The 24,058-nt window shown below is 42.8% G+C and overlaps 1 protein-coding gene and 1 pseudogene across 3 annotated transcripts in view; both read right to left on the bottom strand.

The window, feature by feature from the left end:
- Lhfpl3 (LHFPL tetraspan subfamily member 3) overlaps positions 1–24,058 on the bottom strand; it is a 529,915-nt gene that overhangs the window by 126,391 nt on the left and 379,466 nt on the right. The window lies entirely within an intron of this gene.
- LOC110294069 lies at positions 1,835–2,239 on the bottom strand (annotated as a pseudogene).

The raw sequence follows: 24,058 nt of genomic DNA, 5'->3' as shown, positions 1-24,058 counted from the left end.
AACTGATAGAACTGATGCTGGCAAATCTAAACCCCACTCAATCTTCTTGTTTTGAGAGAGAAGGACACTGTTGGGCCTGAGGGTGTCTCTGCTGTAGCACCCATAGGTTTTCTTGATAGGGACTAGATCTTCCTTATCTCTGTGTTTTTCCCTCCAGGTCAGGCTTTAGTTCCAGAAAACAGAACTCAGATTGTCATGGGAAGAAGTTGGGTTAGCATTGTATGGGAAAAAAGAGACAAAACACAGATGTCTCTCTTAAATACCCATGCAAACTAATAAGCAGCTGGTGAGGGAGGCTAGGCTGCAGAAGTGATTCACTTACCTTACCAAGGAAGCCCTGTTGCCCTTTTCCTGAACTTGCAAGAATTTCTTGAGAAGACAAGATTTCTGATCCCTTTCTATCTCAGCTTCATCTCTAGGTAAATCTCTCTGCCAAGGAAGGAGAGAGAACAAATGGCAGCTGGCCCACGGGGAAGATGGCAAGATGGCTACCCTCACTGTCTATGGAGTACTTAAGACAAGAGATTTCCTCCAAGGTGCTGGCAGTCAGGTACTGGGGGCTTCTGAGGAGGTTTGTATCAGCCTTTAGGGTATATTTAACTGCAGTGGGACAGGCACAGCTGTAGAAGCTAATTCTCAGGGTTGTAGACAGCACTGTGCCCACTGACAGCAGCCAGAGCCAGATGAGCAGCAGCTGCCAAGTGGCTTCAGAGGTCCTTAGAGTGGTTTTGCTTGCTAACCTCTCAAACCTGGCTTTCTAGGAGCTGGAAGAGTAGAAAACCAAGTTCAGCGCATCTCTAAACTTGTTAGTAAATAGCAGGGACTCATCAAAAAAACATGCAGACAACACTGAGCTTTGAGAGATTGTTGAATGAATAAAACAATGATATTTCCACATTTCATGGCAGAAAAGAAGGCAAGAGAGGTGATGCTTTTCCTCCAGGCCACACAATAAACTCTAAGAACAGAGAATCTGTGATGCTGTGTGCTAGCTCCTTAGCGTCTCTTCTTGGTCTAGACATCTTGAGACTATCAGAGGGGACTGTGTCCTTCAGATGGCATGGGAGCAATGCTTCTTAAGATGAAGGGACCTCAGAAAGAGTTTGCTAGTTTACTAGTTTGCTAGTTTTCATAGTTGAATGGCGGTGGGGTGACGTGGTGGAGAGTTTCCAGCCAGCAGTGGGTGCATTTGTTTCTTTCATTGTAAAAGCCTGCCCTGGTGATTTACAACATGACATTAAGAATATACTAATATAGCTGCCCTTCCACCCTGTCTGTGGGAAAGGAAGCCAAATAGAAATATACAGCAAAAGAAAAACACCCAAATGCCGCTCTATTTTGATGACCATTGAAATGGTGCTTTCTTGTTCTTCTGACTGGAAGTTCTTCAAGTACGGTCCTGTCGGCAGCACAGTCTGCTAACTCAACCCTTGTTAGAAGTGCACACCCACGGATCTCACCCTAGCCTGTAGAACCACAAGTTGTTGGTGTTGACTACTGAAGCTCAGTGGCTTGAAAGCCACTGAGTGGTGGCTCTCAAGCATGTTGCTCTGTGAGGACCACTGGCTTAGATAGACATGAAATGAAGGGACATCGAGAAATCTTTCCATCCTGGACTAAGATTCACAGTGTTTTAGACATGGGGTGTTTTTCCACGCTGGATTCTGGGGATTTAAAAGAACCTTATATGTCATTATAACTATGTGTACTAGGCCAATGAATCATACGTATATTTTTTTCTCTTAATCCATTTATTTCTCCTGCACCACTATGGGTGGATGAACATAGAACACTGTGTGCCCCAAGGTTCCAAGAACAGTGGTGCAGGTCAGAACTAAGCAAAGGTAGAACTGTTCCAGCCCACATCGGCTGTGTTCATGTTGTGATAGTTGATGTAGATTCAGTCCGGGCTGGTGTTCAGGGGATTAGACAGCAGGCCGCACAGCTTCTGGGTGCCACCGATCTTGCCGATGCTGTGCGGGCTGCAGAGGGCTCAGGAGTCGCTTGATCTGATAAAAGTCAAGAGTTTGTTTGGGACCACCTGCACTGCAATACACTGTGCCAGCTTGCTGGTGCCCTGCACCAGCTGCTGGATGAGCTTGGAGAGAAACACTTTTGGCACGGAGGCGCTGGAAACATTGGTGTTCAGGATGAACATCGGCACGGTGCTGTTGGAGGGTCTGCGAGCGAGCAGGGATTGGAGGCTGGTGCAAAGCACAGCGGGGCCCAAGCTCACCATTCATATTTTTAAATGCATTTTTCTTCCTATCCATATATAGTTTTAGTGGTAGTCCAAACAACTTTGAAGTTCCACTTGTTTATATCTAAGACATGTACTCCATTCAGTCAATTAAAAACTCAATGGCATTTATATTCATCATTTTTTAAATCCAATCTGTACACCTAAACTTGAAAGTATGGGTGTAGGGGGCTGGTGAGATGACACTGACTGCTCTTCCGAAAGCCCTGAGTTCAAATCCCAGCAACCACATGGTGGCTCACAACAATAATGAGATCCGACACCCTCTTCTGGTGCGTCTGAAGACAGCTACAGTGTGCTTTCATATAATAATAAATAAACCTTAAAAAAAAAAAGAAAGTATGGGTATAGGCTATTTTGGATTTATTTTTTTTCCCTTCCAAACAAAGCATTTCCAGATTCTTTTTTTTTTCGAGACAGGGTTTTTCTGTGTAGCCCTGGCTGTCCTAGAACTCACTCTGTAGACCAGGCTGGCCTCGAACTCAGATATCCACCTGCCTCTGCCTCCCGAGTGCTGGGATTAAAGGCGTGCGCCACCACGCCTGGCGCGTTTCCAGATTCTAAGTGAGACACATTTTAGAATACACGTGGACAATGAAGATTCAATAGGAACAGGGGTATGAATCTCTCCATGTTCCGATAAGCTGAGAAAAAAGATGTAAATGAAAGTCCAGAGACTAGAAGAAGAAATCATGAAGAATAAGCCTTTTATGTTGCTTCTACTCAAATGATTTGCATTTTTAAAGTCAGTGACTAATGCAATAAAAGGTTCCGGTTAAAGTATTACAGTAGCAGCTTGCTTCAGGGCAACCAAAAAATCTTTGAGGTTTTAAATTACATTCTTCAGTCTAGCATGAGAAGGTAGTTTAAACTCCGGCAAACCATTTCTAACATTATATTTCTTAGCTTCCCTCTATCCGACTCCCAGTTCTCACACAAATGACAGGAATTCTTTTTTTTTCATACAAAAATATTTTGTATTGGGGCACACATTGGTAATACCAAGATATAAAGATGTCTCCGTCCTCCTGGAGATATTATCTGGTTAGTAGCTGCAGAAATCAATAGCTGTGTTTGACGGCCTGATATGCAGCATATGATGGTTAACCTGAATTTTGAACCTTGGTGGGTTGGGACCTCTTGCTTCTATGCTGGCACAGGGCAGGCCCCTTGGGATCAAACTTGCCCCAGAAAAGAGAGCAATTTGCTGTGAAGGCTTTACCCTGGTGGTGAGGGCTCCCTGTTGGCCTTGCATTAAGGCAGAAGGCAAGTGTGGATTGGCTCTAACTGTGTGAAGATGCTAAGACTTCCATTCTGAAGAGGTTTTTAATCCCACATGCTCTTTGTTCTGCAAAGAGAGATCCTTAGAGCAAACTCCATGATCAGAAAGAACCAGCTCTATAAAAATACTTGAATAAATTAGATCATGTCGTCGTGTCCAGATTCTAAGTAATCCAAGGACTCCCTTTCCCCTCCTAAAAAGCCAGTATGTAGGAAAAACACTAGGGCACAAGCCTCAGCCTTTGTGTAGAGGCTTCACTGGGAAGCCTGAGCTTTGCTTATCCTTGTGCTGTGCAGCTCCTTTCAGCCTGGGAACAGATAGTGAAGCGGTTAGAACTAGAGTCTGGATTGGCTGCCAGGGGCCAAGTTCTGGCCACATTGAATTTTAGGTGGGCACACTGGTCGTGTCTTATAAATGTCTGTGTTAGCTTTCTCATTAGTACATTGGGGACTCACTGTTAAGGTCAGGTGATGGGTCACAGAGCAAACACTTAACAAACTTAGCAATCATTTATGGGGGCCAATATCCTTTGAGAGTTCTATTAAAGTTCTCATCTTCTGTTACTCCAGCCAGCCTTCTTTCTTTCCATGTCATTTCTCTGCCACCTAGGCAGATTTGCTGACACTGCATCTGTTAGGTGTGGTGTGAGCAGAGCACTGGCCCAGGCTAGAGGCTTGATCTCTCTCTGTCTCTCTGTCTCTGTCTCTGTCTCTGTCTCTCTCTATCTCCATCTCTCCCTCTCTCTCCTCCTGCCTCACTGCTTACTAGCTGCTGGATTCAGGGTATCTCTCTGACCTTCTGGTTAGTTTTCTAGAGTGGTCGTAACAAAACCTGGTGACTTAACGAGCAGCAATTGATTGCCTCATAGTTCGGGAGGTTGGAAGTCTGAAGCAGGGTTCAGTTTGTCCAGAAGGCTCCCAAGGAGAAGCTGCTCTACCCCATGTCCTAGCTTCTGGCAGTCTGCTGGCAATTTCAGAGGGCTCCATGTGGAAGAAGGGTCATTCTGTCTTCTGCCTTCAAGTTTGCACAGTACTCTCTCTCCCTGTGTGGGTGTCTCTGTCCACACTTCCTTTTTCTTTTCTGAGACAGGGTTGGTTTCACACTGCGGCTTGAGTTGTCCTGGAACTCACTCTGCATCCCAGGTGACCAAAAACTCACCGTAAACCTACCCCAGTCTCCAGAGTGCTGGGACCACTGGCAGGAACTAGCATCACTGGCTCACATATCTTCTTTCCATAAGGCAAGGATCAGGGATTCACACAGAATCATTGCAATGTTATCTTAACTGATTTCACATGAAACAGCCTTATTTTTAGATAAGGTCACATTCCATGGTTTAGGGTTCAACAAATAAAATGTTTTGGGGAGGCACAATCAAATCAGTAAGAGCAAGGGATAGTTCTCAGGATCCTATGCACATGGCCGTGCCCCTCAGTTCTTTAAGAGAAGCATGAAGTCTGCCTCATGCATCTCAAATTTACCTAACAAGAGAACAAATTTCCTTAACTTCAGAATCATGAGGGCTTCATGCGAAGATATATATACCAACTTGGGGGTTGCTGATCATGAATATGGACAGCAGGGCTGCCTACCCAGACACAGACAGTTCTTTTGTCTTAGGGCAGAACTCACCCATGCCCTTCCCCAGTGGTGCCCTGATGTCTTTTGATAGCTTGCCAGGTGGTGGTGCCTCATGGCCCTGACAATTCCTGCGTGGAGGAGAAAGCCTTCAGGGAATTTCTCTGGCTCAGAGGCAGCTGGCCTGGGTGACAGTGAGGCTGGGCGACTGTGTTTGTCTACTAACAGCTGTGGTCCCTTGCAAACTACAAGGGAAAGCCCACAAGGGGAAATGACTTATACAATTTTAATGAATAGGTTAAAAGAAAAACCTACCTCAGCCTCTCTTTGTATTGCTGTCAGCAAGCACATCTCCCGAAGCTGGCATCCTTGTCAACAGCTCTGTTGAAAGCACTCCGAATGAGGTAATTACCCAATAAAGTTAATGTTAGCCAAATTGCACAGAACTTAAATTAAAAATATATGTGATTGCAGGATGAAAGGCTGAGCCATGAGCCTTACTCAGCAAACGTGTGTTCTGCCTGCCTGAGAGTGAGACCGGCATGGGAAAGAGGCTGCCATTAAAGTTCTGGAGGAGAAGCTTTCCTCTCTACCTCTAGGCAACAGGGGAGTGAGGTTTCTGCTTTCCTTGTTATCTCTCTTGATATTTCCATTCACTCTGCAGTGCGGTTGTGCCATCTAACACAGCCTGCCTGTTCCTGGAGTGAGCTGAGGAGGCAATGGAACCAGAAAGGGCCTTGTTGTAGGATCCTGAGTCCTTGTAGGGTTGGCATGAGGAGGCAACCAAAACTCCATACCCTGAGAGCTTCATGACTTCCAGACAACACATACAGGCCATGATGCTTGTGCAGAAAGAATGAAAGACTTCCTCAAAAGACCCTCTGTTAGGTTGGACAGTTCAAGGTGATGCTGAATCAGGTTTTGTTTTTTTTTTTAAATAGTAAAGGACTATAAAATGGGAGCTAAACATCAGGGTCTGAAGTAGGAGTCTCAGGCCAAAGAGACAAAGCAAGGGGTCTTCTTTCAGAGATCTCTTAGGAGATGGAGTGAAGGGGCGGGGTTTGTGTCATGAAGAAGCACATTTAGTTAATGTGTGACCTTTGCTACTTGACAGGGTCACTCTTCTGACCAGAAGATTGGGACCTGGTTAATGTGTGGCTTATAGGATCTGAAAGTAGCCAGGCTGCTGAGGCCTTGGGTGGGCCATCTAGGGCAGTGCTGGCGAGCTTGTCCTGGTGGTATGGGTGGGGAGAGCTGGTGGGCTGACTAACTCAGATACTTCTCAAGCCCAGAATCAGAGTTTTGAGTCAGCCCAGCTCAACATCTACCCCATCTCTGAACCGCTGGAGTGTGTGAAGGGGCTGGCCCTGCAGATCCAAAGCTGTAGGATCTCCATGCACAGGACATCAACAAGATATCTAAGAGAAGTCCCAGTGAGGATCCAGTATTGATAGTGTAGCAGAAACCAGAGGCCTCCAAACAGACCAGTGACTCACTGCAATGAACACTTGCAAGTAGAGAAGTGTGGACAAAAGAGTCTACTGTGTACAAACTGTGACACTACAGTTTCTACAATCAACTTTTTTTTTTCAGAGAGGAGGTTGCAAGGGTGGAGGGCAGGTACAAGGGGATGGGAGATGAGTGGGATTGGTGTGCATGATGTGAAGTTCACAAAGAACCAATAAAAAGTTTAAAAAAGAGAGACTATGAAAAGAAAAAGGTACCAGGCTTCTTTCTGCCACTAGGGGAGGTATGAGTGGATTTATGGACCACTCCACTGGAAGAAACACATGCCCTGTACTAAAATCTGCCCAAGAACTCATTCATGGTTGGGGACATCACAGTCCCAATGGTTCATCTACTACTATTGTTCTGGTCTATACACACAGTATCCAACTGACTCTTTTTTTAATTTTAATTAGTTATTTTCTTCATTTACATTTCCAATGCTATCCCAAAAGTCCCCCATATCCTCCCCCAACTCCCCTACCCACCCACTCCCACTTCTTGGCCCTGGCTTTCCCCTGTACTGAGGCATATAAAGTTTGCATGACCAATGGGGCTCTCTTTCCAATGATGGCTGACTAGGCCATCTTTTGATACATATATAGCTAGAGACACGAGCTCTGGGGGGTACTGGTTAGTTCATATTGTTGTACCACCTATAGGGTTGCAGACCCCTTTAGCTCCTTGGGTACTTTCTCTAGCTCCTCCATTGGGGGCCCTGTGATCCATCCAATAGCTGACTGTGAGCATCCACTTCTGTTTTTGCTAGGCCCCGGCATAGCCTCACAAGAGACAGCTAAATCAGGGTCCTTTCAGCAAAATCTTGCTAGTGTGTGCAATGGTGTCAGCGTTTGGAGGCTGATTATGGGATGGATCCCCGCAACTGACTCTTAAGTGCGTGTCTCAGACATCATAAGAGATGTTTCTATGTGGACAGGGAATCACACCAGTTGTGTGGTTCACAACTGGTCAAAGAGCAGAGAATAAATGTCAGTGGAGTGGTCAGTTACAAATGGGGGATACCCATATCATCTCCTTCTTCAAGGCTCAGGGACAGTCAGAAGGAGGGGGAGACTGTAAGAGGTCAAGGAGCATTGGAGTGAAGCAGTGTCATCTGAACATGACAGGACTTATGCACTTAGGCTCCCACAGCACTGAGGTTGACAGCATGGTCAAGCCAATCAACATTCTAGCATGAAGGGGATAGGGTCCAGGAGCCACCCCTAACTGAGGAGCTATGGATGGTTGGTGGGTTCTCAAGGAAGGACAGTCAGTTTTCTATAAGAATGTGGCCCCTGATACTTCATTTATACCTTACTGTGTGACCCCATACCCATAAGTATATGGCTATCACAAAGTGCACTCTATAGTTTATTTAAAAGGAAAGAGGGCATGAAGTTGGGGGATTAGGGAGGTGAGAGTGTATCTTAGTTAGGGATTCTATTGCTGTGAGAAGACCCCAAGACTGTAGCAACTCTTTTAAAGGAAAATATTTAATTGGAGCTTGCCTACAGAAGCTTACTCCATTATCATCATGACAGGAAACAGGGAAGCATGCCAGCAGACATGGTGTTAGAGAAGGAGCTGACAGTTCTACATCTTAATCTGCAGGCAGCAAAAGTGACTGTGTACCACACTCGGCATAGCTTGAGCATATGAGATATCAAAGCCCACTCCCACAGTGACATGCTTCCTTCAACAAGGCCACACCTCCTAACAGTGCCACTTCCTATGGGACAACCATTCAAACACATGGCTCTATGGGGACATTCCTATTCAAACCATCACAGAATGGGTCTGGGAATTAAAAAGGAGAATTAGAAATGAATGTAAAAATACGTCATATAGAATTCTCAAAGAATTAATACACATATTTTTAGAAAGTATCTTTTGATAGGAAGGGCCAGGAAGTTTCGTTACAGAAAAGATGAGTTACCACTGAAACTTCTATATAAACAAGAGATTTAAAATACTGAAAAAAAGTTTATTCATCCTATAAATGTTTGTTGAGCTCCAAGTCCTTGGGCAAGCACTGTTCTATGGCCCTGGGAGTGCATCAGTGAGCACAATGAAGATCCATCACTAAAGGAACTCACTATAACAGAAGAAGAGGGCGAAGTTGAATGAAGAGACATTAAGTCACAAAGGCAGAGACTTGACTGAGGAATAGCAGCTCTAACACAAGAGGAGATATTAGGAACAGTCTAGAAAAAGGGCTGCATCTCTGTGTTTCCTTCTGAGACTTGCTTGTGGCTTTCACATTTTGAGGACGATTTTGAGACTTCCTTCTAGCTTAGGTGAAAGACTACCAGGATCGATTAATTATGTCTGCAGTGGGCTATGAAAGTGGAGATCAAAACACATGTGCTACCTAGTTGTTAGTCTCAGGTTCCCTGTGACCATGTTATATCTGTGCCATTCTGCTCTATTTTCTTTTAGTCTTTTGAGAACGCTATAAAGCTCAACATTTATTTATTAAGTACAGTATTCATGTGAATGTAAAAATTACTTAAAGTGTCAGTGTTACTGGCCAATTCCTTCAATCTTTATAATTTTTACAGAAAAGTTACAAATAGGCAATTTTATTTTATTTTTTTACTTATTCACTTTACATCCTACTCACCCCCCTCCAAGTCATTCCCTCCCACAATTCTTCTCCTATCCCCCTCCCCTTCTCCTCTGAGTGTGTGCCTCTGCCCCACTGGGTATCCCCTCACCCTGGCACTTCAAGTCTCTGTGATGCTAGGCACTTCCTTTTCCACTGAGGGTAGACAAGGCACACCAGCTAGAAGAACGTAACCCACATACAGGCAACAGCTTTTGGGATAGCCTCTGCTCCAGTTCAGGGCCCACATGAAGACCAAGCTGTACATTCATTACATGTGTGGGGAGGCCTAGGTCCAGCCGAATATGTTCTTTTTCCTGTGTATGTTCACTGGTTGGGGGTTCAGTCTATGAGAGCCCCAAGGGTCTAGGTTAGTTGACTCTGGTGCTCTTCCAGTGGAGTTCCCGTCCCCTTAGGGACATCTTAACAAAACAAAATTAGCTACTTTTGCTTGTTCATTTTATTTTTGAAACAGGGCTTTAATTTCTGGTCAATCTTTAATGGCAGCAAGAATTGATGCTTACAAGCCCCTTTCCCCTCAGATGAGGAACATTCCTAGATGCCGTCAACTTAGCTTTTATAAATAACCTGATGCCTCAATTGTTGTATTCACTGGTTGGATAGAAAAAGTGTTTAAAGAGAAACATTTGAAATGATAGCCATATATCTACTTCTTTTGAAGATGACCAAGATCATTTTCATTTTGTATTAATCATGGGTTAGCACCTGTATTTAATAGTTTAAGGGGTTCTTCAGGAGGAGTTGGTGGATGTCTTGACCTGGTCCATGTGTGCATGTGAGTAATGGCATACAGGATGTTTCAGTTGATTCACATTTGTATGAAGGACTGCAGTCAACTAGGAGTGCCACAGACTATCTGTAGAGAGCACTTTTAGTTTGACAGAAAATTGACAGCAATCTTGTCTTCTAAAAGGAGAGTCTGGTGTTCTGTTCTTGGGAACAAGTTATCCTTTGTGCCAGGGCCTTTGCTGAACCCATTTTCTATTGTATGAAATCAGAAAGTTGTGGAAATGCATCCAGCTGCCTAATTAGCAGAGATTCTGCTTGTTGTTAGAGGACAGAGAGACACCAAGGGCCCTTGGAAAGTCCTCACATTGGATACGGCACAGTTACAGAACACCCCAGCTGTGTGCCAAAGGTCCCCAGACCCAGGTCTGACGATCTCACCATGAAACCACAGGTACTGGGAGTTGTTTTCAGACCCCAGAGAGTAGAGTATGAGGTCTGTTCACACAAGGCCAATGAGATGTTGCCCACTTAGGTTAATGTTTTTTCATTGATGAAGAATGTGTTTCCAGCCACTTCTAAGACTATTTCAGCCAACTGATAATACCACTGAACAGCCAACCACACCAGGCCACAGTACAGAAAAATGAAGAAGAAAATGAAGAAACTTGAGATACTTTCAGGAAGAAGAAAGAAAATGGAAGTAATGCTGCTGTCTCACACTAATTTCCTCTTCCCCTCCCTCCCCTTTCCCTCTCCTTCTCCTCCCCTCTCCTTCCCTTCCCCTCTCCTCGCACCCCTCCTTCCTTCACCTCTCCTCCCCTCCTCCTCCATTCCCCTCCCCTGCTTCTCCCTTCCACATCCTCCTTTCCTTTCTTCCCTTTCTTCTCTCCCTCTTTTCTCCCTGCTCCTCCTTTTTCCTCTTCTTTGAAAAATTTACAAACTAGAAGAAACAAAAGGGCAGTTAGTTGTCTCTGTCAGTCTTTCACACATAGTTTCCTTGAAGACTAGTAGGATGATTGAGGAGAAAGACCGAGGAAAAAGGATATGAAAGAGGGCAATGGGGATACGAGGAAGAGTAGAGGATGAAAGCAGGGTAGGGTGATGATGAGAGCCCCTCACAGTCATCTTAGAGAACACACTGGAAGGCTGCACAAAGCACACTCAGAAGAGTAGCAGTGGTTTTCAAACAGTGTGCCAAGGAACCCCACTGACCTCATTATTGGAAGAGAAGACAGAGAAAAAAGAGACAGCCAACTCTAGTTTTTTTTTTTCTTGGCAAAAGTTAACCCATTTGGTACTTCAGGTTCAGATCAATAGTAAATATATATGGTGGGGGGAAATTAGCATCAATCCAAAGTAGCCCCTGAGTGGCTCAAGTTTCCAAATGGACCCACGGGCCTCACAGAAGAACAGTTTCTGCCACATTGGCATCTAGTAAAACCTGTATCTGTGCCATCCAGATTTTCAAATAACAACCAGGTCACATCTGACCACCTACTCCCTACTCTCCTCACAGTTTCCCATATTTTCTATGTTTCTTTTATTCTCTAGAAAGGCAAGATCCTAACAAAACTCAACTTTACCATTCATAGAAGTTATTTTAGGCTCATTCCAGAGGACCACTATATATTTCTGCTCCAATTCAGGAACAAACAGAAGATTTTTTAATACAATGATGATATAGCAGGAAAGACAGCAAAGCAAGCCATGATAGAGTACTTTAGCAAACCAGAGCAGCTAACTATAATAAAAAGAGAACTACCTAGATACCAGGTTTGTTTGTTATTTTGTTTTTTTTTCCCTGAAGGACAAGTTTTTTTTTTTGTTTGTTTGTTTTTTGTTTTTTGTTTTTGTTTTTTCTGGCTGTTTTGGAACTTACTCTGTTGACCAGGCCGGCCTTGAACTTAGAGATGTGCCTGGCTCTGCCTCCTGAGTACTGAGATTAAGTGAGTGGGCCACCACTGATGGTCATGTTGGAGTTTTAAGCATGCTTTAAGACAAGTCTCTAGGCATGGTCAGAAGAGCAGTGATTTGAAAGGTCTGATGCTGATTGAAAGGAGCTGTGGGAACTTGCTCAGGAGGCCAGGACTTACTTCTGTGTGCCATAGAGTGCCCAGAATCTGCACTGCACATAGATGATGGGGAGGAAAAGCAGAAATGTCTGGTAATGGCCCTGTTGGGCGAGTGTTACAGTAGTAGCCTTTGATTCTAGGGCAGTCCTGCTGCCACCGATCATTCAGTATAGGAGATGCAATGGAGCAGCTTGTGAGAACTTAGAAGCAATGGTTCCCTTGCACATTTGGTATTATGCTTCCTTCGTAATAGCAGCTCAACACCCATTAGGTAAAGATGAGGCAGGGAATATTTTTGTCATTTCTCCAGGGAAATGACTTTCTTTGAAAAAGTTCAGCTGCAAGGAAAGCATAATTACCTTTAAAAGTCATAGCAAGAAGCAAGGACGAGTGCTTCAGGCTACCTACTCAGAAGACGTAATTTCCAAGGCATATTAAGATTGGAGGTCATCTGGCTGTCTCTTCATAGATCAGCAAAACTACCACAAAGTTCTTGGCCAAATAGCGATTTGACAGTGGCATGCACTCAGCACTAGGCCTTAAACTCTGGGGTGGGAAAAAGCCATCCAATCACAATTTCTGATGTGTTTGCTGGGTTCTTAGTAGACTTTAGGGTCATAATCTTTCTTATCATGCTGAGGTAAAGCTTGCTTATGGCTGGCAGGAGGTATAGTCCTTCACTCCATTGCCATTTCTTTAGATTTATGGGACTATAAATGCCCAACAGAATTTTCCCAAATCATTTAATCAAAACCAAACCAAACTGAAACTGAAACAAGGCACCATCATGTGTTCTTTCATAGACCTCATTGGAAACCGAGATGAGAACTTGAAGCTCTTGTCTGTCTCCTTAGAGATTTAGCCTGACTTTCATTTTAGCATCCCTTGTGTTCACCCAACACTGATTCCTCTAAGAATCAGGAGAATTGAACATATTGTGAGCTTGAATGAAATGTCTAATCTTGAAAGGCCACCCAATTTCTGTGAACGTCCATTCGTTTCTCTACAAGTGGGATAGAAATGATAATGGAGTTTTGGAAGGACCAAGTAAAATTAAGAATATGGAAACATATTATAAATTTAAAGTACTAACTGGATAAAATTATAAATACTGAAACACAATGCTGGCTCAGCCGAATGAGCACTGGGATTTGAGATCAGGAGAGATGATAGTAATTTTCAGTCATCTATTAAACAGTGCCTGACTTAAGACAAGTTGGATAAACTGTATAAAACCTAATTTACTTAATTGCAAATGTAGATTACTAAATTTTGTAACTGAAATTATTCCTAACTGAACCAGATTTTCCTGTTTCCAAAGTAAGCCCATCAGAGTCTCTAAAGCATTATTTATCATTTTTGGGCAGGCATGTGTCAAATAGAGGATAACCTAAAGGTTATCATATAAAGAACTGGTTGGTGGAGGAAGTGGATACTGCTAGAGAGATGTGAAGATGGTTGGTTAAGGCAGACAGAGAAATACACAAGCTTAGTCAGTGGAGCACATGGCCATGAGAAACAGCAAGTATTTGGGGGTATATCACTGGGGAAGTAGTCAGGCTAACAGTTAGAAAAGTAGACTAGGGGTTTCCCCTAGTAATTATCAAAGCAAAACAAAATAACCATAGTTGGAATCTCATTCATTCATAAACTAGATGAGGATAAGTTTAAATTAGTTCAACTACACCACTCCCTTAATCTGTTTAATTCCTTGAACATGGGATTTAGCTCCATTCTACTTCCTGGTGCCCCTCTATTACTTGAACCATGTTTTGTATTTTTCCTTTCTAAGCTTGCTATGTTCAATCAAAAATCTCCTCAAAAGAGTGAATGACAGACAGGCAGGCAGACAGTCTAAATAGGGTTGTTTTTGAGACTTACTTTGTCAATGCAATTAATCTGAATTCCTTCACCCTGTCCTCAGGCAGACTCTTCGGACTAGGGCAAAAAGCAGCCCCATTTTCCACCAAAAATATCACAGTACAGTCTCTAGGCAACATCCATTCTTCTTTGAAAACTCTTGACTCAGACCACCACAGTTCAAATTGCCTTTAGCACCAATGTCTTCCATATTCCCATTAAGCCCCACCTAAAGCATTCCATGGCTTTCCAAATCCAAAGTCCCCACATTAGTTCAAACAAAAGCATGGTTGGGCCTATCACAGCACCACCCTAGTCCCTAGTACTGCTATCTTAGGTTTTTGTTGCTGTGAAGAGACACCATGACCAAGCAATTCTTACAAAGGCAAAAACTTAATTGGGGATAGTGTACAGACACAATAAGCATCCATTATGATTATAGGGCAGAAGCATGGCACCATGCAGGCAGACTTGGTGTTGGAGGAGCCTCCAGCCTTGATTCAAAGACAGCCAAGAGGGTGATATCTTCTGCACTGGGTAGAGATTGAGTATAGGACCTCAAAGCGCATCCCCACAGTGACTCAATTCTTTCAACAAGGCCACACCTACTCCAACAAGGCCATACATACCTCCTAATAGTGACACTTCCCCACTTCCCCTGGGCCAAGTATATTCAAGCCACCATTGCACCCCTCAAAGAGCTGGTTGCAGTGCCATGCTTATAGTTCCAGTGTTGTGGAGGTAGAGACAGGAGGATATCTAGGGCTTTCTGAACAACCAGCCTGTCTGACTAGTGAGTCTCAGGTCCCAGTGGGAGATCCTGCCTGAATAAAACAAGGTGGATGGCACCCAAGTAATGATTCTTGAGGTTGCTCTTTAGATGTCATGCATGCATACAACCATGGGTTATGGGTTCATAGCTCATGAACATGCACCACTCTACATACAAAAAAGAGGCACACAAATGCAGACTCCTTTTGGAGGTCCATTTCTATGTGTATCATCTCTGTGTATCTTTACTGTAACTCTCTTCTGAATTAATCAAGGTTTCATTGCAGATGACAGGATCCACTCTAGCTAGTTTGGACAGAGATATAATGTAGAAGTTACGTTATTAACACACTTGTTTTTAGGGAGATGAGAGGGCTACAGGGCAAGAAATTGGGGCAGTATTCCAAATTATTCCAAATTCTAAATAATTCTACAGAAGGGGTTCAGGAAAGGGGTTTTCACCCTGTCTAAGAAGTTGGAGAGTCAAGAAGCTACAATTGAGCTGCCTTTGCCAGTCTCTGTACCAGGGAGATTCTTAAAGCTCAGGACCAGCCAGAGTTTGCTATTACTTCCCCTGACATATGACCTCACCTGCTACTGAGCCTGGACTTCATCTCTTGTGGAAATTTGCTTGGTGGAAACTAACTGGTATACACACAGGTAGTTCAAGGAGTCTGATTTATGTTCTAGTGTTGTAGCCTATAACAATGTATAAGCCTATGTGGACATACAATGGAACTTGGTAATCTGCAGACTCCTGTCATATATACCCAGCCCAGGTCTAGTTAATTTCTCCTTATGTAACTAAAGTGTGCTTTGAAACATAGTCATGTGGCTAACGGCTCTTGGATATGTTGCAGTAGAGACCTGGAACATGGTGTAAAATTAAGTTCCATAGTGACAACTACAGACATGAAAAGTTATAGTTAATTTTATAACCTTGTGACTTCAACATTCTCTCTCCTATCTCTTTCTTTTCTAAAAATCACATTTTGTTTCAATGATTTATTGAAAAGGCCAAACCTGAAGATGTGAACACTTTCTATATAATATGAAATAAACATAGAATATCTGGCACAGGGGCTTGGAAAGGGCATAGCCTATGGAAGAGCTAGACTGAGTTTTTTTTTTTTTTTTTTTTTTTTTGGCATGAGAACAGTTTTGAATTCTAGCCTTAGCAAACACCAAGGTTGATCTTGTCACACAGTACTGGGCACTCTGCCTTTTTTCTCCTCCTCTGCCTTTAGTTCAGATCTGTGGTCCCACTGAAGGCTCACCTACCTTATTTTTAAATGAATTTATTTATTTATAAAGTTACTGTTTTAATATTTGAGAATTTCATACATAGACAAATTTGATAATAGTCACCTCTGCTCTTTCCCCAAACTCCTCCGAGATCACTCTCACTCCTTAGTGGCATCTTCCAATCTTGCTTGTGTCCCCCCCCTCTCTCTCTGTCTCTCTGTCTCTGTCTCTGTCTCTGTCTCTGTCTCTGTCTCTGTCTCTGTCTCTCTCTCTCTCTCTCTCTCAATAGCCCACAGATGTAAGGCATCCATGAAGTACAGGTTGACCTTGGCAAGAGGCTAAACACATAAAAGAAAAACAACAACCAACTGAATGTCTTTCCATTAGAAGCCATTGACTATCAATGGATCTTTAGCTAGGGATGGGAGCCATGAGCTGCCCTATGCCTCCATTCTGGAATATTGATTGGAAGGATCTTGTACAGGTCTAATACATACAACCACAGCTTTTGTGAGTTCCTGAATTCAGCAGTCCTGTCATATCCAGGTTTCACTCTGGTCCTCCCAAATCATTGACTCTACAGTCTTTCAGTTCCTTCTTCAGTGACAGTCCTTGAGCCTTGGGTGTGATATAAATGTTCCATTTGTGACCAAGCCTTCTACAGACAGCTATTCTCTTCACTTTGGCAAACTGTGAGTTTCTATGTTAAATGCTGTCTACTTTGAGACTTCTTTGATGAGGTCTGAGAGCTTCACTAGTCCATTCACTTTCTTGATTTTGGTCAGGGAGGGACATTTCAGGAATTTTTTTCAGGTATTCAAGTAACTCTTTGTGTGGCAAGAATTACTCAGCTGGCATAGGTTCTTTGAGAGAGCATAGCCTTTGAATCATTTCTTCTGCCTATTACTAGGTAAGGACCTTAGGTCAGATATGGAATGCAATAAGAATGTCTTCTGTATAAAGCTGTGAAAATTACATGAAACAATGCATACAGGGGCCTCTGAAACATAGGCTGGCAAAACAGAGCATGCATGCTAATGTAAGTTTCTTTAGGGTTGAGTTTCTATATCTCTGAGCTTGGAACTTCCACACTTGGAAGCTCCAGTTTTGGAACTGAGTCCCTATGTGATCCTTATCTTTGTTTTCATATGTATCTCAGTTCCTTAACATGCTCTTGTCCTAACCAGGATCCATGTCTCTTTTCTGTCCTCTCCATCCCCCATTTTTTTTAATGAGAAAAATAATCTTACTTCCTATTTTATTACAGATCCCCCCCAATTTATTGTTTTAATCTAGTAAATAAGGGAGATGATGAATTTTGTTTATTGTCATGTGAACTGGTTTGAGGACAGCTGGAAAACACTTTCTTAGGATGTTTCTTTTTTTCCAATTTTTTATTAGATATTTTTCTTCATTTACATTTCAAATGCTATCCCGAAAGTCCCCCATACCCTCCCCCTTCCCTGCTCCCCTACCCACCCACTCCCACTTCTTGGCCCTGGCGATCCCCTGTACTGGGGCATATAAAGTTTGCTAGACCAAGGGGCTTCTCTTCCCAATGATGGCCGAGTAGGCCATCTTCTGGTATATATGCAGCTAGAGACACAAGCTCTGGGGGGTACTGGTTAGTTCATATTGTTGTTCCACCTATAGGGTTGCAGACCCCTTCAGCTCTTTGGGTGCTTTCTCTAGCTTCTCCATTGCGGGCCCTGTGTTCCATCCAATAGATGATTGTGAGCATCCACTTCTGTAGTCTCACAAGAGACAGCTATACCAGGGTCCTTCAGCAAAATCTTGCTGGCATATGCAATAGTGTCTGTGTTTGGTAGCTGATTAAGGGATGAATCCCAGGGTGGTGTAGTCTCTGGATGGTCCATCCTTTCGTCTCAGCTCCAAACTTTGTCTCTGTAACCCCTTCCATGGGTGTTTTGTTCCCTATTCTAAGGAGGAACTAGGCTATGCTCTCTCAAAGAACTTATGCCAGCTGAGTAACTCTTGCCATGCAAAAAGATTCCTGAAATGTTTCCAATATACATTCCCCATTTATCTCATCTTTTGTTTTCACTTCTGCTGTTCCCTAGCTGCCTGTCTGCACAGCTATTAGTGTTTGAGAGCCTCCATTTCTTCATTGACCACAGCATCCTGGTTTTACTGTTTGCTTGGACTACTACCTGTAAGATTCTGGAACTTTACCATCTCTCACTAGATAATATTTTCAGACATGAAACCAATTGTTCACTTGCTACTGACAATGTTCGGTTCTTGTGTCTGTGGAGCATATTAGACATGCCAAAGCTCCTGCATCATAGTCCGCATTCCACAAGATCTCAAGGTGGGTGACAAACCTGAATGTTTGCAAAGTACTTTCCTATAAGCAAAGACATGTAGCTAGATTAGCAAGCACATCCTATGATGCTTTACAAATGGGTAACATGGCTTGTTGAGCTACAGCAACAGACTTGGAATGTGTTGTTCTCTATCATTTCATCCAGGGCTTAGGCTTTGTGCTCAATGGCTGAAGTCCAAGCCGAGTCAAGGTAGAATTAAATGAAAATTCTGGCAGGCTACTGATTTGAGCAAATTCATTCTAAGACTATTCTATCTGTTCTAAATCCCACCAAATGAAGGGATTCTGCATTTACAAACCATGTAATAAGGAGGAAGAACTCTTGATATCGAATTTTTAAACCTCTGTTTTTTCCTGTTTCACTTTGTAAACATTCTTTCCAGAATATTCCCTGGAAGCAGCACCTGAGTACAGAGCAGGACAAGGTGGTTGTAGGCAAAACATAGGGGAAGACTTTGAGAACAAATGTACTTTGAGAGACATGTTTGAGCTGGTGGCCCTTCTGTAGTTTTGATTCAAAACATGTGTCGTGGCAAGATGACTCCATTATTCTTACTCTGTTTCTTTTATTCAAGTGCATTCTGCTGTGGTTTGAATAGGAAATGCCCCCTACAGGAATCACATTCTGGATTTTCTGTTTTCTGGGATTTTAGGAGGCTGAGCCTAGCTGGCAGAATTAGATCACTGGTGGTGGGCTATTGAAGGCTATGCCTGGCTCCTTGTTTTGGCCTCACTCATTGTCTGTTTCCTTGTCTGATGGGATGTGAAAGGCCTCTACCACATGCTCCCACTGCCATGAACTCTGCTGTCCCACCGTGTTTTCCTTGTCTTCATGGACTAAAATCCTTTGAAGCTATGATGTGTGTGTGTGTGTGTGTGTTTATATTTTCAGTCCTTAAATTTCTTCTGTTATGAAAGTAACCAAAACACACCAAAACCCTGCCCTTTTTCTTGTAGCTACAAGAATGAATTTTTATAAACATTTTAATCTTTCTCCAAAATCAATCAATTCACATTCTGATGAAGAAACAGGTTTAAAGCATGTGTTATGAAAGACAGACGTAAGTGGTTTCTGCAGCTGATGCCCACAACTTTACTCTCATTTATATTGTTATTTAGATGGCTGAGGTTAAAAACAAACAAACAAACAAACAAACAAACAAACAAACAAAAAACCCCACAGCCCATTTGTCTCTCTTTTCAGTTTTTTTGTTTTTCGAGACAGGATTTCTCTGTATAGCCCTAGCTGTCCTGGAACCCACTTTGTAGACCAGGCCGGCCTCGAACTCAGAAATCCGCTTACCTCTACCTCTCAAGTGCTGGGATTAAAGGCATGCACCACCACTGCCCAGCTCTTCTCAGTTGTAAACACACAGATGTTCCCCATGTTTCTGATGTTTCATCTATTAAAAGATGATTTCTGTTATTATTGCTCATATCAGTGTGACATAATCTGATCCCCATAGCATACCTGGGTCCTCTGTCATCCATGTTAGGTGCAGGGAATCTGGATTTTTTTATTTTTTTGACAAGGCTTGGGAGTTGGGGTAAATGAAAAGGCTTGAAGTTATTAGAAGTAAGTAAACGGAATGGAAAGAATGGCTCTTGCAAGAGTGAAAAGGGCCAGAGGTCAATGGCCATGAAGATTGAAAGTATTTCTAAGCCACTTAATAAATCAAGAAGTGAGGGAACTTAGAGTTGGATGAAATTTATTGCTTCTTTGGCATAGCAGTGGTGTTTAAAACACAATACATTACATTTAAGACTCAGGTAAGATTTTTATATACAGTGGCACTATGCAATGACTATCATCTAGTTGTAAAATATGTCACCAGGAAAGCATTTGTGATGTGTTTATATGTCCTAGAAAATATGTCACATACCTTAGAGAAAAAATGCTATATAAACTTTCCAGAGTAGTACTGGCTTGAAAGGGTGTACTCTTTGAGAAAGACTACCAAATGTTCACATGGTCCAAGACATGTGCACGAGCCATTTCTTCTTATAGGAGGAAGAGTGAAGAGCTGGATGCTTTCTTATTGCAGTGAAGAGCTTTACTTTAGTGGTTAATTGTAAATGGGGGCTCACTATGGCTGCACACATCTTACAGGCACTCTGTGGCAGCCAACCTGGCTATACAAAAGGAACCAGCAATGGAATAGGTCAATACATCAAATTTTAGTTTCTGAAAGTATGTGTAATTGTCAATATTAGATTAAAGCATATGGACTCCTATTTAAGTAATCAGAGCAGTCTTTCCAGTGGACATTCACTGTGGCCTGATATTCAGTATAGCATTAACATCTCCCAGGAACTTGCTGGAAATGCAGGCTCCACCCTTACTTGCTGCATCAGAAACTCTGCCTGTGTGGCCCAGCAGCCAATGATTTTATAGACATCTTTTCTGTGATTTAGATGTCTTCCAGACTGAGAACCACTGTTCCCCAGTGGTGTCTGAAGAGGGAGCATGGCATCCCGAGAAGCTCCAGGGCTCTGGAGCCAGGCCTGAAATCCCTCCAGTTTAGCTACCATTAGCTGAATGACTATGGCAAGTCCTTGTGTATATGAACCTTAACTTTCTCCTCTGCAACATGCAGGTCATCTTCTGTGCTCCTAGATATGCTGTGGGCAGGGAAGGTGACATAACCCTTGCTTTCACACTAGTTGCTCAAACTACATTATTTCTTTTCCTAAAGCTGGATTCCTGCTGAAGAATGTAGGAGTTAGGAGTTACCAATATTTATAGAGAATTAAGAGTACTTTTATACAAACTTGAGAATATTACTCAATGGAAACAGCAGTCCTGTGTTATTTGTTTATTGTGCCTGTTCTGTGCTACACAGGGATATTAGCCATATCTGAATTGAGATGAACTAAAGTATAAAATGAACATTGGGTAAGGATAATATGGAAAAATTAACATTTAAGTTTGTACATTATTTTAGGCTCTAGTGTTAGACCTTTGTTTCTCAGATGATGGCATTATTCACAAAGCAGATCTTCTTTCTTTAATGCTCTTGAATATATCTTGGCTGTAGCAAATGAAAAGTCTGACAAATAGAAAATGAACACCAGAGAAGTGTGGTCATTGCTGCGATTAAACCTGACCATGCCTTTAGGAATTATTTATAGGAGGAACTTAGAAGATTTCAGAGAAGTGGGGTTGAGAAAAGAGAGAATCCTCTAAGCAGAGTTTTATGGGCACTTCTGCTCGAATGTCAGACAACTGGAGTGCCAATGGGACTAAGGACAGTAAATGTCAGTCTTTTGAAATTTCAGATGGGAATGAAGCTCTATTTGAAATTGGAGGACAACCATGCAGACTGTATTCTGGCCAAGGACCTGTCCAAATTCTGTCAATGTCTAGAGAGTTTGCATGGAATTGAATTTAAAGGTGAAAGACTAGTTCCTATGGTGAAGGAAATTCTATAGCTGAGTGACAGTTGAGTTGTGGCATGGTTATTATTGGCTGCTTTTTGACAAATTTATAGCAAGGACTAGTAGAAAGAAAAATGAAAACACTCAAAAAACTTGCAGTTTACTTAGTAAAGACGGTATAAAGTTGGAACTAAGGAATACAGTTTCCAAAGAGATTGGTGCCACGAAAAAGAAGACAAGTACTTTGAATCAGAACAATAGGAAAGGTGCTATGAGAACCCTTCAGGAACTGGTGTTCACCCACTCTGGGTTTAAAGGTTAAAAAAAAATGATCCCAGGAAAGAATGTTTCTTAAGTGTCCTGCACATGCAGGGTCATTTAGAAAGTTGTTTTTCTGAGTTTTACCTTACCATCAGTCATCTAGGAACTCAGAGGCTGATGCAATGGTGCCCCAAGGAGCTGACAGTAGAAAATGGTATTGCTTATGTGATGCATAATGCAGGCATACAGAAGGCTGTGGGACCTTGAAAGGCAGCCTGTGTTTTGGTTGAACGAAGCTTACTCTGGAGACCCAGTAGAAAACTCTACAAGGGATGGAACAGTGAGCCACGTTCCCAGATATAGGCACCTGACACCATGGAGCCCCCAACTCCATAATCTATGGCTATCAGTCACATAGACAATGTCCCAAGTTCCTGCAATTCTGGCTAGACTCTACCCTCACAGTTACTTGACAATAGCCAGGTATGCTCCTCCCCACAGCTACCCTGCACTGGAAGATAGCCCAGCCCACTATAAAAGGGGTGGCTAGCCCCCCCCTCTCTCTTAAGCTCTCACCTCTTTAGCTCTCCTTTTCCCCCTCCCTTCCCCCCTCTCTCCACATGGCCATGACCGACCTCTCTCTTTCTACCTTCTCTCTTTCTCTCTGCCTTTCTACAATAAAGCTCTAAAACCATGGACCTTCTCTGATCATTGAGACCTGCCGCGTTGGGCCAACAGAACAGGCTTTCCTGTAAAGAGCTTAGTCTAACCTCCCACTGGAAGGTCTTCCTACGCTCCAGCCACGGACTGGACCAAGGGCTCTTGCCCGCATGGAAACCACCCAGCACCCTTTCTCTCCCTTCCCCCTTCTCCCTTTGGCCCTGGGGGAGACCAAGCCACCCCTAGGGCCTCCACCCATTCTCAGCTATTCAGCAGTGTCCAGCGATGTCCTGTGATGCCCAAGAGCTAGAATCTGTCATCCCTGGCCTCCATGAGGCTCAGGGACCACAGACTGTTCCCTCTCCACTCCTGTGGACTGGGGTTCTGTGGCTTCCCACAGACTTCAAAGAAAGTCATGGGTGGTTAAGCAACTTAGTCAGGTCTTGTGAGGCCTATGTGTGAAGCCCAGGCTGCAGCTCAGAACTCAGGAAGTTAGAGATACAGCAATCTAGAATATTTGCTGAAAAGCCACAGGTAGGGAGTAGAACCAACCCAGAAGAGAGGATGATTGTCAAGATCCTAGTGTCAGGAATACCCAATCCCATTTGTGCTTACATGCCACAGATACCAGGCAGCAAGCTCTGGATTTAGTGTTTTCCTGACAGGAATTCTGTCTTCCATTGGTCTAAGTCTTTGTTCCTCCTCTTTGTAATGGGATTATTTATTCTATGCCATAGCATCTTGAAAATAGTGATGTTTCTTTTTCATTTTATAAGGGTTACAGCTAAGAGTTTGTCTTGAGTTTCAGAAAAAACTTTGAACTTGGATTTTTGAACAATGTTAGAACTATTAGTATTTGAGTACTTTTGGAGATGGATCAAATGAGTCTTGTAAGATGTTCTTGTATTATGAGTGTTTAGAAGCAGGTGCAGACTGTTATTATTTAAATAGCATATATCATTTATAGACACATATCTTGGGGCTTGGTCTTCAGTTGGCTCTAGCTTCTTCCCATCATATTCTCTGCTTTCTAGATGTCAAGATGCAAGCTGTCCTGCCACTGTGGGCCAAATCCTCTGAAGCCACAGCAAAACAAATCTTTCCTTTTTCTTTTGGTCAGGTATTTGGTAACAGAGATCATGTCTCACTAACACATCAAGTAGGCATTGGAGTGGTATTTGGGGATAACATTAGGCCAAACACATCACTAAAGTTAATTCCACTTTCTTGTGACTTTAAACTTTTGTATACCAGGAAAAGTGAAAGTATATGGCTCACATCATATGTCTGTTGGACAATACTGATCTAGGTACAATGTCACTGGATTGTCCAATGTCAGACTCCAGGACAGAGGAAGGATTATTTGATAAGAATTATTAGTTTCACTCAGCTATTAAAAAGAATGAATTTATGAAATTCCTAGCCAAATGGATGGACCTGGAGGGCATCATCTTGAGTGAAGTAACACAATCACAAAAGAACT

Source organism: Mus caroli, chromosome 5 (genome assembly GCF_900094665.2).
Source record: "Mus caroli chromosome 5, CAROLI_EIJ_v1.1, whole genome shotgun sequence".
In the NCBI taxonomy this organism is placed as follows: domain Eukaryota; kingdom Metazoa; phylum Chordata; class Mammalia; order Rodentia; family Muridae; genus Mus; species Mus caroli.
This window is presented reverse-complemented; position numbering and strand designations above follow the sequence as displayed.